Raw genomic sequence first — 16,597 nt, forward strand, 5'->3', positions numbered from 1 at the left:
TAGCGAGTGGTGCAGGTAGAGAGACCGCACTTTCCCGGGATAGGATCAGAGTTGTCGTTGAATTCACTGAGGGGAGAGAGAAGAGAACAGACACCGGGCATTATTAAAATCATTCTCAGGAAATGGACACAGATTCGGGCTTCCGCCAGAGGTCAGGAGTGCTAGATGCGGTGAACGGCTCCCCATCCAACACCAAACATGGGTTCCGCTCTCTCCGACCCAGCGTCTTCAATGTTGAGATAAGGCGATGTGTTGGTAATGGACTAAAGGTTCCCAATCACACCTTCCCGAAGGATTCACGGAACCCATCCCTGGGACAAGATGGGAAGGGTGTCATTAAAGGACCAATAATTCAATTGGGTCAATTACTCAAAGCATTCAGTGTCTCATATTCTCACAGGGCTGCATGTCCCCAGCATTGGTACCACTCTGCACAAAATCCCATTGAATGCAAGATCAACGTCCGGGTCGATTTCATGAGTTAGAGGAGAGACAGGGATTTAGCTCCGTTTGTCATTAAACATTTTAAACCAGAATATTGAATGGACAGGATCGATATCACTGACGGATATTACTGACACGAGCATCAAGCGGGAAGCTTGTAAAATGACCCCAAACAGGCTTAGTCCGGTTAACAGACCGAAGTGCCAAACACGAATATCTGTGCTCGCTCATCAGGAACTCCAATGGCAACGATGAACACGTTCAGTATTTCCACACGGAGATACCTATCAAACAGCGCTGGCATTATCTCTGATCAGGGATCTGTCCCCGTGAACAACAGGCGATCTCCAGGAATGGAATGTCGATGCTGCACATACCTGGGGTTTTAATACCATTTACCGACTCCACAGGACCAGGTTTCAACAGATATAAAAATAAACATTTTTTAAAATTTATTTTCCATCTGATTGCCTGAGCCAAGAGCAACCCCGGGTTGCGACATTGTGATTAACTTAGTGAGTTAATTGCGAAACTGCAAACAATGGAATGATGTTACTAAGGGTTGCAAACAGCGAATGGCATTGCTCCAGCAAAGGGGATCTTGTTTCAAACACTATCAGACCCAACTCTCCACCTCACCTTGCGTCAGTGCGACTCTTGTCCATCGGCTGAGCAGAAAAACTGAGAGTAAAGCGGACTCTCCACTCTGATTCTGCACCAATTGTAATCACAGCTCATCTCACTGTAAACTTATCTCCCACTCCCGATACCAGAAACCATCCTCAGCTTTTTCTGGGTGAAATGTACCAAACTTTGTCCTGGGACGAAAACATGTCTACGGTCATAACCACTGAGAGGAATGTTTGCTCTGAGAAATAAAACTTCTGTCTTTTGTTTGTTCTACATAGAACAGAGAAAGGTAAAGAACGGGAACAGACCACTCGGCCCACATTGACTGTGCCAACCATGACGTCGTATTAAGGGGAACCTACCTACCACCACTCGATCAATCCTCCCTACGCTCCCTGACTGTCAACCCCCACAACAGTAATTGTGGAGTTCTGGGATCTCAGATCCCAGAAGCTTTTTGACCATCTGTGTGGATTAGTTGGAACCTACAAAAGTGACCGGACCTTCAAAGCTGTCTCATCAATAGGAAAGTGCTTCCACTTCACTTCAGAGGAACAATTTGTCAGACACAAGTTCTTGAATGAATTCGGATATTGCAGCTTGTCTTATTGGATTCAGTCGGCTATTGTTTCCATTGTCCCCAGGAGTACAAATTCTTGACGCAGTTTGAGTTTGAGTCTCTGCCGAAAGTGCGTCCAATAAAATGTCTACTTGTGGTGATGAATAAACACTTTCATGTCCAGAAGACTTTTCAGTATCTTCAGTGACTTCCTCACAGTCACAACATTCAGGACGCTCACCTAATCCTAAGGCATGGTCATCCAATTTACCAGTCTAAGGGGAGGGGGTGAACTATGTGTCAAAGATCACGATTGAAGCGGCGGGGGGAACGGAGAACACGTTAAAGGGGGGCGATGGGTCAAAGAGCTGGAGAAATAGATAAGAAAGTGTCATTCTGTATGTGCGATCTCAGCAGCCTGGTATCGGTCCCCAAAGTAGCCCCACTGCCCACTCTTCCTCCACAACACTGTATCAGTCCCAAACTAATCCCACGGGCCACCTTTTCTCCACAACACTGTATCAGTCCCAAACTAATCCCACGGGCCACCCTTTCTCAACGACACTGTATCAGTCCCAAACTAATCCCACGGGCCACCCTTTCTCCACAACACTGTATCAGTCCCAAACTAATCCCACGGGCCACCCACTCTCAAAAGCACTGTATCAGCCCCAAACTAGTCCTACTGACCCCGCTTTCTACACAGCATGGTATCGGACCCGAAACCATTCCACACTGACCCCTATTCCCCTGATCACTGTATCAGTCCCTAAACTACTCCCACTAACCCCTCTTTCTCCACAGCACTGTGTCAGTCCCTGAAATAATCCCACTGCCCTGATCTCTTCCCGTCACGATATAAGTCCAGAAAATTATCTCTCTAACTCCTCGCGCTCCAGAGCACGGTATCGATCTACACACTAGGCCAACTGCACTGCGCTGTCTTCACGGCCAAGAGTCGACCGACAGAATAATAACACCGCTGCTCTCCAACAGCCCGGAGACAATCTCGAAAGTAATCCATCGGCACAGGTGGAGAGAGATCGAGAAAGCTGCAGAGAGACTGGCAGAACTGCGACGAGCTTTGAGAAGAAAGTGGGTGCAGGAGGCGAGAGGTGGGAGCGAAGGGAGTCCGGAGTGGGAAAGTTAGAAGGAAAGAGAGAGAGAGAGAGAGAGAGAGAGAGAGAGAGAGAGAGAGAGAGAGAGAGAGAGAGAGAGAGAGAGAGAGAGAGAGGGAGAGGGGACATAGTAGACGGGAACAAGAGAGGAGAGAGGGATGTTGGAGGGAACAGGGAACAGTGGTGAGATCGCAGCGGGAGATAGAGGGCACCGGAGAGAGAGACTGGGACAGAAGGAGGGAGGCAGATAGCTGGACGAGAGAAAGAGGAAAAGATATGGGGGAGAGTGAGGAAGATGCGAGGAAGAGAGTGGGAAAGGGAGTGAAAGAACATGGAGAAGAATGAGAAAAGAGAGGGGGAAATGGGGGAAGTAGGAGGGAGTGATAGAGCGTGACATTTGCACACGGAGTGTGACGGGCTTGATTTGGACACTGAGCCTAGACTTAGACTTGAGATGGACACGGAGCCGGGACTAGAAATTGTTCACGGAGCCGGGACTCGCCCTTGGTCAGGGAGCCGGGACGCGAACTTGCTCACGGAGCCGGGCCTCAGACTTGGACACGGAACGTCCAAACTAAGCAACAGCAGACAATTCGTATCGTGCCTCGGAGTAGCGGCAATCGGCCTGCAATACTCAGCTGGACACGAGACGACAAACAATCAACGACAGACAATTCGTATCGTGGCTCGGAGTAGCGGCAATCGGCCAGCACTACTCAGCTAAACACTGTAACGTACCCGTGGGTATCTTGCACTTGTCACGTGACAGTGGTGTTGAAGTTATACTTCAGGTAGTGGTAGGCTTAAGGTAGTGGTCTTGTGAAGGTGGAGTGACATCATTTTCCCGCCAGCAGAGGTCATGTGACAGGTTTATTAACAGGATATAAAAGGAGTACCACTCCCTGTGAGGAGGGGCAGTTTGTGGCTGGATTTGCCGTTTTCACTCCATGCCACAGTATGGTCCAAAATTATGACGCAGTTTGGTTGAAAGGTGGAGTTTTATTTAATGACTAAAGTTTAAAATGTCATTGCCGGCAGTTTCTTTAAAATACTGCCAGTTAAAAGTCAGTGGAGACTGAAGATCGGAGTTCGGGAGTTAAAAGATCGAGGAAAGTTGATTTCGACGGTGAAAGAGGTTTGACCTTGTTTGATTCTCATTCGGAAGGAATTCGTTGGCTGTGCCGGTGTTTATCCCTGCAAATAATAGCAGAAATGGTTGTGTACAGTTTTATAAAGGAGAGGTCAGTGCCTTTAAGGCATTTCATTTTCATCTTCATAAATTCTCCGGGAAAAGTATAGTTCGACTGGGAACCGCAACAGCACGACGTGAAAGAGAATTTAAATCGTCTAAAAAGTATCTCCATTAATGGACTGTAAGCATTTTGAACTTTCGCAGTACTACTTTGAAGAGCTGTTTTTGCAACATCGCTTTCAAAACTGTTTTCACTTTATTCCTTATAGAACTGTTTAAGCTGCCGCACAGCAGCTGATTTCTGGTCATGTTAGTTGTTTGTTTCCTTTTGGGGGTTTGTTTATCAGTATTTAATAAATGCTTTATTTGTTATAAAAAAAACCCTGCCTCACTATTATATTTATTGTTGCTGAAACGGTAACATAAATATGGGGGCTGTATCCGGGATGAACCATTTTAGAGTTTAAATGCTTGTCCAATTTTGAATCGGTGTTTTGGAAAAGGGGAATACTCGATACTTTTGTTTGATTGGCTTGTGAGTGGTATTTGCCAACAATGAATATTGATGAGTTTCCGGCTTCGCCAGACACGGAGTTGTTACCGAAGGCAAAAAAGAACTGAGTGTCTGAGATAGCTAGTACATTGGAAATTAAAGGTATTTCGAGGTCTACATCAAAGGCTCTAATACAGAGAAAAATCGCATCACACTGTAGATTCAGGTGATTTTGATGAATCGATTTTAGAGTCGTTTCCAATAAGTAACCAGGAGATGCAGTTGCAAATCGAACAAATGAAGTTGGAGCGTCGTAGGTTAGAAGCTGAAAGTAAACAGAGGGAATTGGAATATGTGATGGCAGAATTAAGGTCAGAATCAGTCTTCTGGTTCTAGAAAACGGTGTATTGCTAATCAAGAAATTAAATTGGTCCCTCCATTTAGTGCAAGAGAAGCGGAAAGATGTTTCCAACATTTTGAAACGATTGCTCAGATTTCAGAATGGCCGAAATGGTCAGTTTTGAATATACTGTAATTAAGGGCAAAGCACAACAGGTTTATATCGCTTTAACTGCTGCGCAAACACTTGATTATGATGTTGTGAAACAGCAGATTTTTAGAGCTTGCAAATTGGTCCCAGACGCGTATAGAGGAAGATTCAGAAGTTTGAAGATGTCTGTGGAAAAAAACTCATGTGGAATTTCCCTATAATAAAGCTGTGTGTTTTGAGAGATGGGTTTCCTCTAAATGGTAACTATAATACATTGAAAAAGCTGATTTTAATGGAGGAGTTTAAAAGAAGCATCCCCGTTGAAGTAAGGGCCTACTTAAATGAGATGGATACTGATACATTGCAGGACTCTGCTAGATTAGCTGATGAGTATGTTTTAATCCATAAGAATAAATTTCCTCAGGGCAGAATTTTTAAGAGGAAAAATAACACAGAGACTCAAGGTAAATCAGAAATTAAATCAGAAGTTACTGAAAATGTAAGGAGGAAGGAAAACCTGTGAAGGAAAGACAGTTTGGTCCTATTTGTAACTATTGTAAGAAACCTGGCCATGGAATAGCTAACTGTTTCCGATTGACAAAGAAAGATAAGGAAGCTGTCCCAAATGCTTCTGTGCAACATATTGAAGCACCTGTAAAATTACAGGGCTCGATAAACACAAATGAGGTTTTGTTAGACTCTGACCAAGTTAAAAAGGGATATGATCATTTTATAAATGAAGGGTTTGTGTCCTTGAAAGAAGGATCTTCTCGGGTGCCAAAAAATCCTGAAGGATACTGGAGCTACTCAATCACTGAAGTTAGACAGCATATTGAAGTTTAATGAAGAGTCTGATACTGGAGAGGTAAATTATATACTAGGTGCTGGGGGTGCATTTATGCCTGTACATTTGCATAAAGTAAATTTAAAGTCAGGGTTAGTTACAGGATTTGTTAAAGTAGGATTACAACCTAGCTTACCTGTTAACGATATTTCTTTATTGTTAGGTAATGACTTGGCATGTGGACCAGTTTTTCTTGAAGTGCATTTGACAATGGAGTCAGAGGAACCAGAGATGAATTCTAACACAGATTCTTCCTGTGTTGTGACTAGAGCTATGGCTAAAAAGATTGATGCGCAGACTGAGGTTGTTACCCATGACGGTTCAACTCAGGATTCGAGTTCTGAGAATGTGTTAGAGACACTCTTACCTTCATTGTTTGAACAAGATTATTGGAGTATGTCTGACTGTGAAGATTTATCTCTGTCTCGGAAGGAGATGATAGCTGAGCAGAATAGAGACTCTGAGATTATAAAATTAAGAGAATAAGTTCTACCAGATAGTGAAATTGAGAAGGTGCCAGTAGGACATTACTTGGAAAAAATAGTGTTGATGAGGAAGTGGAGACCACATACAATTCCTGCAAATGAGGAGTGGATTATTGTTTCCCAGGTAGTTGTCACTAAAGTTTATCGAAATGAGATTTTGACTTTAGCTCATAGTGTGCTCTTAGGTGGACATCAAGGGGTAAAGAAAACTGTGGACAAGATTTTAAAACATTTTTACTGGCCTCGTCTAAGAATAGATGTGGCGATGTTTTGTAAAACGTGCCCTACTTGTCAAGTTGTAGGTAAACAAAATCAAGTTACACCAGTTGCTCCATTACAACCTATTCCAGCATTTGGTGAACCGTTTTCAAAAGTTATTATAGATTGTGTCGGTTCATTACCAAAAACTAAAACTGGTTATCAGTACTTGTTGACTATCATGTGCACTTCGTCTAGGTTTCCAGAGGCAGTACCACTTAGGAATATAACAGGTAAAACTGTGACAAAGGCTCTTATAAAATTATTTTCTTATTTTGGATTACCTGAGGAAATACAAACCGATCAAGGCAGTAATTTTATGTCTGGATTGTTTCAACAGATAGTTTATAAATTGAGAGCTAAGCAAATCACTTCGTCTACATACCATCCAGAATAGCAAGGTGATTGGAAAGGTTTCATTCTACCCTCAAGAATATGATTAGGACATATTGTGTGAAAAATGAAAGTGATTGGGATGAGGGTACAAATTTACTCTTATTTGCAGTAAGGGAATCGGTACAAGAATCTTTAAGTTTCAGTCCATTTAAACTTGTATTTGGGCTCAGAGTTAGAGGACCGTTAGATTTATTAAACGAACAGTGGATTAGTAAGGAAGTACACACTAATTTGGTGGACTATGTTTTGAAATTTAAGGCCAGGTTTCATAAAGCTTGTAGCTTAGCCAAGGAAAATTTAAAATTGGTTCAGGGGAAAATGAAATCTTGGTACGATAAAGAAGCTAGGATGAGGATGTTTAAGCCTGGAGATAAGGTACTGGTTCTTTTCCGAGTGCAAACGAATCCTTTACAAGCTAGATTTCATGGTCCTTATGAAATTGTGTCTGAAATCAATGATGTGGATTACGTGATAAAAACTCCAGATCGGAGAAGGCCAACACAACTTTGCCATATAAATATGACAAAGCCATATCTTGAGAAACAATCTGATACTGTGACTGTTGCGGGTAATGGTAATGAATTTGATTTAACTAGGAACATGATAGATGATTCATCTGAATTTCATTCTAAATCTAACATTGTTTCTGTCAGGTTACCAAATTCAACCCTTCTGGAAAATATTGATGTTAACTAGCACATTTACAGCCAGAGCAGAAACAGCAGATGAAGAAATTAATTTTTAAATATAAGGGTTTGTTTCCAGCCGTTCTGAGAAGGACTACTATAGCTTCACATGATGTAGATGTTGGAGATGTCAAACTCATTAAACAACACCCATATAGGATGAACATAGAAAAATGTGAACCTGCTGAAAAAGAAATTAAATATATGTTAGAGATTAATATTATTGAACCTTCTAACTCGAATTGGAGTTCACCCTGTGTTATGGTGCCAGAACCATATGGTAGTATTAGGTTTTGTACGGACTACAGGTAGGTGAATGCTGTAACGAAAACAGATGCATATACAATTCCAAGAGTAGAAGATTGTGTAGATAAAGTTGGAAAAGCAAAGTTCCTTACAAAGATTGATGTATTGAAAGGGAATTGGTGTGTTCCATTAACGGATAGAGGTAGAGAGATTTCTGCACTGGTACTCCATTTGGGTTATATGAGTATAAGGTTCTTCCATTTGGGATGAAGAATGCCTCAGGTACTTTCCAGAGGATGATTAACTCTGTGATTCAGAGATTGAAAGATACTGATGTTTATATTGATGATTTAGTGACAGGAAATGATACTTGGGAAGCACACATTATCGCGGTGGAGAAATTGTTTGAAAGGCTTTCAAAAACTAACTTAACTATTAATTTAGCTAAGAGTGAATTTGGACATGCCATTTTGACTAAACTTGATTATGTTGTGGGTCAAGGTAAGGTAGCTCCTGTTCAGGCAAAAGTACGGGCAATTTTAGAGATTCCTGCTCCAAGCGGGAAAAAAAAAACTCTCAGAAGATTCTTGAGAATGGTAGGATATTATCGAAATTTTTGTCAGAATTTGCTAATGTTGCCCTTCCAGTAACTAACCTTTTGCAGAAGGATGTGAAGTTTGTGTGGAGAGTGCCTTGTCAAGAAGCATTTGAAAAATTGAAAACTATGATATGTCAGCAACGTGTGCTCAAGGAACCTGACTTTGAAAAACCTTTTTCATTAGCTGTAGATGCTAGTGATGAGGCTGCAGGAGCAGTATTCATGCAAAGGAATGAATATGATAAGGTTGATCATCCAGTAGCTTACTTTTCTAAGAAATTTAATAAGCATCAAAGAAACTATTCGACAATAGAGAAGGGATTGTTATCTCTTGTTTTAGCTTTAGAATATTTTGACATTTATGTTGGTACAACTCAAAAACCACTTATTATTTACACTGATCATAATCCGTTAGTGTTTCTGAGTCAGATGAAAAACAAAAACATGAAGGTTATTAAATTGGAATTTGATGTTACAAGAATACAATATTGGATAACTCATATTAAAGGTAAAGATAATGTGGTTGCTGATTGTCTATCTCGAAGTTGAATGTACAATATAATTTTTTGATGGAGTGCTTTATTTTACAATTGTAACAGTCCTACTGTGTTGTAAGTTATAAGATGTTATATAATGACACTATGTATGCTGTGTATGTTGTAACATTTGTATATTTGTTTTTTGCCTTGTAAATAATGTTAAAATGTTGTTCCTCAGAGACCAATTATTTTTTTTTTGGAGGGAGGTGTTACGTACACGTGACACGTGACAGTCTTGTACTTGTCACGTGACAGTGTTGTTGAAGCTATACTGGACTTAAGGTAATGGTCATGTGATGGTGGAGTGACGTCATTTTCCCGCCTGTAGAGATCATGTGACAGTTTTTGTACAGGGTATAAAAGGAGGACCCCACCCTTTGAGGAAGGGCAGTTCGTGGCTGGATTTGCCAGTTTGTCTTCATACCACTGCGTGATCCAATATTATGACACAGTTTAGTTGAAAGATAGAGTTTTATTTAATGCCTAAAGTTTAAAAGGTCATTGCCGGCAGTTTCTTTATAATACTGCCGGTTAAAAATCAGTGGAGAGTGAACATCGGAGTTCGGGATTTAAAGGATCAAGGAAAGTCGATTTCGACGGAAAAACAGGTTTGACCTTGTATGGTCCTCATTTGGAAGGAATTCGTTGACTGTCCCCGTGTTAATCCCTGTGAAATAGCACAAAGGATTGGGAACAGTTTTGTAAAGGAAAGGTCAGTGCCTTTAAGCCGTTTCATTTCCATCTTCGTAAATTCTCTATGGGAAACGTATAGTTCGACTGGGAACCACGACAACACGACGTGAAAGAAAATTTAAATCATCTAAAAAGTCTCAGTTTAATGGACTGTAAGCATTTTGAACTTTTGCAGTACTACTTTGAAGAACAGTTTTTTGCAAAATCGCTTTCAGAACTGTTTAAGCTGCCGCACAGCAGCTGATTTCCGGTTATGTCAGTGGTTTGTTTACTTCTGGGGGTTTGTTTTTTCAGTGTTTAATAAATGTTTTATTTGTTATAAAAACCCCTGCCTCACTCATATATTTATCGTTGCTGAGTCCGTAACAGCATGGAGTACTGTTCAAACGCCTAAACAAGATTAATGCACCCTCATCGACTGTTCTGGTACATCTGCTTGTTTTTCACTGTTACAAATAATTCAATCTTGTTCACAAAGGACAATATGCCCCTCAAAAAGCCATGTTGACTCTCAGTGGCCGACTACGATTCTCCAAATGCTCATAAATTCCCTCTACAATAATCTTCTCCAATAGTTTACTCACTACTAACGTAATACTCGCTGGTCTGTAATTCGAAGGAGTCTCCAAAGGAAAAACCTTTGCCATCCCCCTCCGCCCCATCTTCTGGTTCTACTCCCGTGGCCAGCGACGACACACATATCCTGTCCAATATCTTCGCTCGCTTTCCAAAATTACCCAGACTATATCCCTTCTAGCATCGGAGAATCATCTACCGTAATGTTTTCCAAGTTTCCAGCGAATTCTCTTTCTCAACGTCGGCATGTTCGAGCATATCTGCCTTTTGTCGCTGTGTTCACATTGATCAATGTATTCAGAGAGGAGCTTCACCGCCTCTTTGGACTTCAGACACAAGTTTCCTCTTTTACCTCCCATCTGCCCACACTCTCTCCCGTCTCCTCCTGTTATTTGCTTACTTTAGCGCAACTCGCTAAGGCATTCTCAAGTCTCCTTATACCTTTCCTAAGTCCATTGTTAAATTGTTTCCTGTCTGCGTTGTGACTCGCCATAACCCTACCTGATCCTTTCTTCCTAAACCTTAATTATCTTTCTTCCTTCTTCTTGACTCGTCCATATTTCTTGTTACCTCGGGTTACCTTACGCTATCATACTTGCCCTCCGTCAATGAGACTAGCCCATACTGAACTGCATGTCAGTGCTCCCTACACAATCTTCACATATCGGATGCGCATTTTTCTGAGTACATCATTTCTCAATGTACGTTCCCAAGTTCCTGCCAGGTAGCATCATAATTTTCAGACCACCAATTAAACACATTCCATGCTCCCTGGTCCGATCCCTGTGCAAGAGAAATGTCGGGGAGTTCTGCCCTATCGTTCTGAAGTGCTGACCCGCGGAGAGATATGTCACCTGACCCGATTCCTTTTCCAATATAAGATCGGGTATGAGCTGTTCGCTAGCCTGTCTTTCTTCTTAAAGGGACATGAATCCTTCCTGGACACAAGTGAGAAATTATACCATACCTGAATATTTCACCCTGGGGAGGTGGCAAAGTATATTAGAGATGTTTCAGTTCCCCGTGCCGATAACATGGCACATGTCAATGTTCCGCTTCCCGATCGTTTCCTCAGCATGCCGTTGCTGTTATTTTGTTAATCAGGTGGGCGTCTGTACAGAATACTCCGAATGGGGTGATCGCGTCCTTCATGTTTCTGTGTTCGTCTGAACAAACGAACGCTCAACGTTGTCTTCCCTTTCTGCAGCTGCGATACTTTCGCTGGTTTGGCATTGCTCTCCCTTTACACACATTTAGCTGATCCTGTCCATTTTAAAACATGTAAATCCCGGGAAATCCTGAAGCCATTCCTGCCCTTGTGACAGTCGAGTGTCTGTGATAGTTTGGAACATCCTGCAACCAATGTAACAATCACGCCAGCAACTTTGAACGTTTCTATCGCTACCTACCTGAACTGTATGAAGTCAGCTGTCTTCCACTATTTCTGCAATTTCCGGATGACCAGGTATATGGTTGTTCAAATTTATCAGATATTTGCGAAGCCTGTTCATTGTAAAACGGCTTTATTTGAAAACTCCACTGAATCTTCAGTAAACACGGGCATTATCTACACAGATGGCCATTTAATGTAAACACATACTTCATTCCATTCCTCAGTTCTTCTCTGAATTTCCTCTGTGTCAGCGTATAGATGCAAGTATTGGTGCACATGCTGAGAACTTGCAACATGTACCCAAATTGCTGTAGGATGTATACCGGGGAACTCATATATCTGTTCTCGTAAAAATAGTTTTGCGCTTGCCATTTCAGGGAATGGGCTACATTGGGCATCCAAAATAATATAAAATTAGCTGATATAGAAAACAACAAAATCATCGATTTTCTGCGTTTTTCCACCTCGGCATCTTTCTGATTGTCGCCGCTGTGCCGAAGCTTTCTGCGGATTCTATTTGCCACAACGATATGTCTTACGGTTAACCCGTTAAATACCAGGATTAATCCGATTGGTAGCAGTGGTATTAAAATACTCTCCAGTAATTCGTATCCTCTCCATACGGGTGAAGTAGCGTATTCATATGTGAGGGCGCAACGCCACGGGATGCTGTCAATGATAACGTAAGGTTCAATGACAAAGTAAACCGGGACACATTTCACGCTGCTCACGATAACCACGGTCACGATAATCACCGTTGCTGTTCTCTCGGTGCAGTATCGTTCCCGCAGCTTCCGGCAACATATTGCGATGAAGCGATCGACGGTAAAACTGACCGTGAACCAAACTGAACAGTCCATCGTTACAGCCCGAAATACAAGTGTCAGGGCGCATACAGGAGTGATGAGCAGGGATCTGGAATAAATGTAGATATTGTTGGTCTGGTCCATTAAAGCAAAAAACTATAACCACCAGCAGATCCGCTGTGGCCATTCCAACCAGGTAACGGGTGATGCATTTGGAGAGTCCGCACTTTCCCCTTGAGAGGATCACAATCGCCGTTAAATTAACTACAAGAAATAGTAAAAATAGAAATATATTTAGAATAAATGTGGATATTGTTGGTCTGTTCCATTAAAGCAACAACGATAACCACCATCAGATCCGCTATTGCCTTTCCAAACAGGTAACGGGTGATGCATTTGGGGAGTCCGCATTTTCCCCGAGAAAGGATCACAATCACCGTTAAGTTAACTGCAAGAAATTTGGAAAAAAAAATAGAAAGATGGTCAGCAGAATCTCCCTGAAAGCCCCCATTCTACCGATGCAATGCAGGGTATGGTCTGTTTGGAAGTGGAAAGCGGGAAATCCAATGTGTGCGGTCTCGGTCGCTGCACTCCGGCTGGAGGACAATGACGGATGTGAGTGTCAGTGGACTGGCAACCTTCCCACACCTCAGAGCGAGGCATCTGAGTTCCACGACTCACGGACCGGTGAGCACTCGATCGCTCCTGTAAACAACTCCGTTTCCATTATTAGAGGTGAAAGAACAGAAGGGATTATTTGTAGCGGTGTCAAAGTGACATCAAGGAGACATAAAGCACGAGTTCTCATTTACTGACTTACAGAAGAACAGGCCTACGTGTCGAAAATTGACTGGACCGTCATTTAAATAAGCTGCCACGTTGTTATCAGGTCAAAGTGTCTGCACTGATAGGGACTCGGACCTAGAAAAGCAGAGACCAGCATCACTTCAGAAAGCCGAGCGAGGTGAAATTATGAAACAATGTCAATATCGACACCAACATAATTGACAAAAGAATAAAACACTGCGATCGAAATACGGAAATTAAAAATAAAACCATTGGATGCTTGAATACTGCATTCCGGAAGCACGTTTCAGCCGATGGTAGCATCTGTGCTCAGTAACAGTGCGGATACCGCAGCAGAGTAATGACGGCACCATACATAAAGTAACCAGCTACGGCATCTTACCGGGGACACCAACCGCTACAAGTGTGGGATAGAAAATGGCCGCGATGTAGTAAATCGCCGGATATCCCATATTCTGTCAGAAGCAGCGTTCAGTTGTACGGAGCGTTTCAGCTGCTCAGATGGACTGGTGATCGGTTTAGCGGACTTTTATTGAGGAGAATGCAATTCCACTGAGGCAATTAGCGGGGCTATCACGCCAGGGACATTAGTGACAACCAGCTGCACAAATACTTAAGTTAAACTATTTTTACTCAGTGTCCCCGTGTCATTAATTTAACTCCTCGGGGATATTGCAGTCTATTTACTTTAAAACAATATATGATGTGAATTTTTCGTGTTATTTTCCTTGAAACCTGGCCTCAGCTATTTAAATAGGATATTATTTTTATATATCTGTGTTGCTTTCAAAGAAGGCATTTATCTTGAGGTCGATTTATTTTGTAACATTTAACGGATCACATTCGCTTCTGAAATTGAGGGAAAGAGTTTGTTCTAGCAGGGGAAATGGGGAACACTTCTTTATTAAAAGGGAACATTCAGTCATCTTTTCAAATATTTTTATTATTATTGTTATTGTTGTTATTATTATTATTATTATTATCATCCAAAATAACAAGTGTACATCGAAGTAAGTAACACTTACAATGTCTCAAAAGATAAAAAATATAATATTAAAGATTGAAAAATATGGTGACACAAAAAATGAGAAGAAAAGAAAAAAAGCAAGGAAAAGGTGCGTAAGAAGGAAGCCATGAGGAGCTCAACCGCGGAGCCGTGTGTCATACGAAAAGCTTCTGAAGATAAACATCAAACCGCCAGCTATATCTGTAATATAATCAATTCGATCAAAAAACTTCTTTGTCAAAATACAGGGATATTCTAAAAATGTCGGTAAAATCATCATTTTGACGATATAGATACGGCCAGCAAGTCAAAACGCAAGTGGGTTCCATCTGCTAAATAAATACTTCATAGAATCTACCAAGGGAACAAAATTAGTTTTGTAAAGATTCATATATTTTTTAGTGACTGTAACACCTGGATACCTAAAGGAATCCAAAACATGGAAAGGAGTGTTATCATATATCGAAATAAATTTATTTAAAGGGAGCAGTTCACTTTTATTAAAATTAATTTTATATCCTGAAAAACCAGCAAATTAATTAAATAATTTTAGCAGGGATAGGTTCCTCAATATTAAATATATAAGCCAGCAAATCGTCAGCAGAAAGAGAATTCTTACAAATGGTGTCAATCACAAGAAACCCATCAATCTCTTTAGCTTCACGAAGAGCAATAGCAATGGGTCCTAATTACAAGTTAAATAACAAAGGATTTAATGGAAAAACTTCTCTTGTTCCCCATGAAAGCTGAAAAAGGGGATCTACAATTATTAGTAACAACAGTACCAATAGTTGTATATATCATTCTCATCCAATTATGGAAGTTAACACCAAAACCAAATTTCTCTAAAACATTAAATAAACATTTCCTTTCGACTCGATCAAACGCTATTTCAGTATCCGAAGGGACGACGCATTGTAGAGTTTTAAAAGAAGACGAATATATAATGCAAACTAATATCCGAACATTTGAAAAGGTATAACGACCCTTTATAAATCCTGTTTGGTCTTTAAAGATAATTTTAACCAAAATATTTTCCAACCGATTGGCCATTATCTTTGCAGGATCTTAGCAACAATATTCAATAACAAAATAGGTCTATATCAGGCACAATCAGTAGGATCCTTATCATTTTTAAAAATTAAAGCAAAGGGCAAATCATTTTTTCACAAAAGAGTTCTTAAACGTTTCTAACATATACAGAGAAATCAATTTTCTATTTTTTTATAGAAATCTACAGGGTAGCCATCAAGTCCAGGAGTCTTACCAGATTGCATTGAAAAAATAACTTTATGAATTTTGGCTTCAGTAATTTGGGCATCAAGAGTTTTTTGATCCTCAACAGAAATTTGAGGAAAAGCAATCTCTCGTGAAAATTCAACACAAGTGAATCTGCAGATGCTGGAAATAAATAAAAATACAAAATTATGGCAGAACACAGCAGGCCAGACAGCATCTCTGGGAGGAGGTGATAACGACGTTCCGGGCCGAAAACCTTCATCAGGGGTGAAGTAACATGGGATGGACGAGGGGTATAAGAAGTGGGGGAGGGATGAAGTAGAGAGCTGGGAAGTGATAGGGTGAAGAGAAATGGGCTGGGTGAAGGTGGAAAATTATGGGAAATAAAAGAGAAAGAAAGGTAGGGCTGGGGGGAGATTACAGTGTGGGGGGAGGGAAAGAGAGAGAAAGAGAATCAGACTAAAATTATAGATAGGGATGGGGTAAAGGGGGGTGCAGGTATATCAACAGAGGTCTGTTCGTTGTTCATGCCGGCAGGTAGGAGGCTACCTGGGCGGGAGATAAGGTATTGCTCCATCAACCTACGTGTGGCCTCATCTTGACGGTAGAGGAGGCCATGGACAGACATGTCGGAGTGGGAGTGGTCTGTGGAATTGAAGTGTGTGGCCACAGGGAGATCCTGCTTCTGCTGGAGGACTGAGCGCCGGTGTTTGGGGAAACGGTCTCCCAATCTGCGGTTGGTCTCCCCAATGTATAAATGGCCACACCGGGAGCACCGGATACATTTTATCACCCCAGTTGACTTGCAGGTGAAGTGGTGCCTCAACTAAACGGACTGTCTGGGATGGAGGTGAGGGAAGAAGTGTGGGGGCAGGTGCAGCACTTCTTCCGTTTGCAGCGATAAGTGCATGGAGGGAGGTCGGTGGGGAGCGATGTGGGAGGGGATGAATGGACAAGGGAGTCGCGTACGGAAAGCTGAGAGTGGGGGGGGGGTGGAGGGGAAGATGTGGCTGGTGGTGGGATCACGTAGGAGGTGACGGAATTTACGGAGGATTATACGTTTGATCTGTAGGCTGTGATAGGTGAGGACCGGGGCATT

This window comes from Hypanus sabinus, unplaced genomic scaffold, assembly GCF_030144855.1.
Source record: "Hypanus sabinus isolate sHypSab1 unplaced genomic scaffold, sHypSab1.hap1 scaffold_47, whole genome shotgun sequence".
NCBI classification, from domain to species: Eukaryota; Metazoa; Chordata; class Chondrichthyes; order Myliobatiformes; family Dasyatidae; genus Hypanus; species Hypanus sabinus.